This window comes from Rhinopithecus bieti, unplaced genomic scaffold (genome assembly GCF_001698545.2).
Source record: "Rhinopithecus bieti isolate Rb0 unplaced genomic scaffold, ASM169854v2 scaffold_19708, whole genome shotgun sequence".
Classification (NCBI taxonomy): domain Eukaryota; kingdom Metazoa; phylum Chordata; class Mammalia; order Primates; family Cercopithecidae; genus Rhinopithecus; species Rhinopithecus bieti.
The window spans coordinates 1,856,716-1,860,050 of record NW_016810765.1 but is presented as its reverse complement, the minus strand read 5'-3'; positions in this window follow the sequence as shown (position 1 = coordinate 1,860,050).

Here is a 3,335-nt window from a genome sequence, read left to right as displayed (position 1 = left end):
TTTTTTTTTTTTTTGAGACAGAGTTTCACTCTGTCGCCCAGGCTGGAGTGCAATGGCGTGATCTTGGCTCACTGCAAGCTTTACCTCCCTGGTTCACCCCAGTCTCCTGCCTCAGCCTCCCGAGTAGCTGAGACTACAGGTGCCCGCCACCACACCCGGCTAATTTTTTGTATTTTTGGTATAGACGGGGTTTCGCCGTGTTAGCCAGGATGGTCTTCGTCTCCTGACCTCATGATCCATCCGCCTCGGCCTTCCGAAGTGCTGGGATTAGAGGCGTGAGCCACGATGCCCGGCCCTAACTGCTTCTTAAAAAGCCTTTTGACTTGACTTTGTTTTCCCATTTACCCCCATTTTAGAAATTCCTGGTGGCCCCAATTTCTGAACATTTTTGTGGTTCTGTGGTGCAAATAGGATGGATGACTCACTTTCCCTCACTGATCTGCTGAGCCAACTCACACTCATCCGTCAGCTTTCCATCTTTCCATTTTTCCTTGGTGTTTCCTCCACTCCAAGTCTTTGTCCTTATGGGTTTGTGGCTTTAAAAAATAAATCATCCATTTTCATTGTATTGGAATGTTTGGAGAGAACAGAGATAAACATAGAGGTTGAAATCACCATCTTTAACTGATCATCAATAAGTTTTCCATATCACTGGAATTTGATTATTTTGTCTATAAATTTTATTGTGAGTCTGGTGTTTTGGTTTAAATCATCTGAAAACCCTATGTATGCAATAACTATTTCTAAAAGGAACAAATGCATGAATAATGAGATATCCAGGAGACTGACTTAATCCTCAAATGTCATCCAATCCAGTTAAAACCAGTGCCCAGAAAGCGACACCCTTTGGGTCACCCTTCAGGGAGCCTGTTTCCCCTTATACTCCTTAGCTCAGCTCATTTCTCTCAGTGACTACTGAGCTAAGAAAGCCCCCAGAAATAGTTAAGGATTTTAAAGGCTCTTAGCAGCAAACCAAATGCAAGACAGAGCCATGAGTCAACTGTTCCATCTCCCTCAACCTCATCGCCCAACTGTCTGCTAGAACAGACCACTTCCTTGTAATACACATGCTCTTTCTCTAGCATGGAGATTTAGCTTAACCCTGCCTTCCCCCACCTTTAGCCTCATTTCTTCTTTTGAAAGGGCTAGGCTCCTTTTTGTGCTTTTTTTTCTTGAATCTTAAAAATGAAGCCCAGGCCCCTTGGAACACAGAGCAACGTTAGAGTTAAGTATTTATGTGTAATCAGTGTAGGGCTAGTGGCTTTGGGGTTCTTTGTTGGTTTGGTTTTGTACTTACCAACATATTATTCTAGAATCCAAGAATAAATGAAAAGCAATTTAAATATGTATTAGAGCATCTCATAAAAATTACAAAAATGAGATTTTTTTCATAATATACAGGAAAAAAATCAAGTTTACTCCTTTTGCAGAAATGAAAGCCATAGGAATCAATAATTCTTCAGACCCAGAGATCCCATTTAGTTAGCTTCTTTTACTGACACAGGGGATAGTTCAACTAGATTCCATATATATCTGGACAGTAGACAGTAAAGATAAGGGAAGCCCTAGAAGCTCCTAAGTGGTATCAGAACACAGAGGAAATTTCTATAGATGAGAGAAAGAGAATTAAATTTGGGGGTGGGGATACGATCACAGGAGGAATCTTGCTGTTTCAAAGTTTACAGTAGAGAAGTCAGCTAAACAGGCAAATTGAGTTAAATTGGAAGCTCTTCAACGCACTCCCCATCAGCTTACTGGGTTCTGGTCTCACAGGATCCAGCATGTTATGGCTGTGTACTGCCCCTACTTCCATCCAGGCATCCCGTATATTATTTTCCCAGCACATATTTTCAGCTCTATGTATTGGGATATATTTTATTCACATCAATTTTTTTTAATTTTTATTTATTTATTTATTTATTTATTTATTTATTTATTTATTTTGAGATGGAATCTCACCCTGTCGCCCAGGCTGGAGTGCAGTGGCGCGATCTTGGCTTACTGCAAACTCCACCACCCAGGTTCACACCATTCTCCTGCCTCAGCCTCCTGAGTAACTGGGACTACAGGTGCCCACCACCACGCCTGGCTAATTTTTTGTATTTTTAGTAGAGACGGGGTTTCACCGTGCTAGCCAGGATGGTGTGGATCTCCTGACCTCATGATCTGCCCACCTCGGCCTCCCAAACTGCTGGGATTACAGGCGTGAGCCACCACGCCTGGCCCATTTATTTATTTATTTATTTTTGAGACAAAGTCTCACTCTGTTGCCCAGGCTGGAGTGCAGTGGCACTATCTCAGCTCATTGAAACCTCTGCCTCCCGTGTTCAAGTGATTCTCCTGCCTCAGCCTCCCCAGTAGCTGGGATTACAAATGCCTGCCACCATGCCCGGTTAATTTTTTATATTTTTAGTAGACTGGGATTTCACCATGTTGACCAGGCTGGTCTTGAACTCCTGAGCTCAAGCGATCCACCTGCCTCGGCCTCCCAAAGTGCTGGCTGGGATTATGGCCATGAGCCACTGCCCCCGGCCTATTCACATCAATTTTTTAAGTCATAAAGATAATAGGATTGCCCTAATAAAAATTCCCGTTATATTAATATTTCCTGGCAAAATATTTTCTTATAAAATGTCACATTTGCCCAGATATTTATGGTTTTCAAGACATTTCAAAACACCTTATCTTGCTTCCTCTTCACAACAACATTGTATATTTGGAGAAAGGTAGTCTTATCAGGCATCTTATTTGTTGATTATTGTATTTCCTTATCACCCCATACTACAAAAGACTAGAGGTTAGAACAACAATACTGCTGGAAAAGGTAGGGTCAGGACTGGACTCCGGGCTTCCTCACTTCCAGCTGGAGGCCCTGTCCCCCGAGGATCTTTATTACGTAGGCCTTTAGCTCCTTGCCTAGAGGTGTCTGCCAAAATATACTTGATCAGAAGCCAACTCTCCTGTCAATTTAAGTGCTGACTCAGGGTTGGTCATGGTGATGATTTAGGGCTCAAACGAAACATCATGTTTCTTTTCCTCTTTCTCCTTGTCTTCTTCCCTTTTCTACTGGAACAATTCAGTCCTAGTGCCATTCAGCAGGGCAGAGAAAGTTGGTCACTCAGGAGTAGGGGTAGTGGCCCAGCATAGGTGTCTCCCCTGAAGAGGGTGAGGAGGGTATTCATGATTGAGGACAGCCTGGTGTATCAGACAGCCTAAGCAGATAAGAAGGGCTTCCAGGTAAGAGGGGTGCCTGTGGTGGGGGTGGGAACCCCAGCATCATGAAGAGGAAAGCCCCATGGAGAGACAGCCTAGCATAGGTGTAGAGTCCAAGGAAG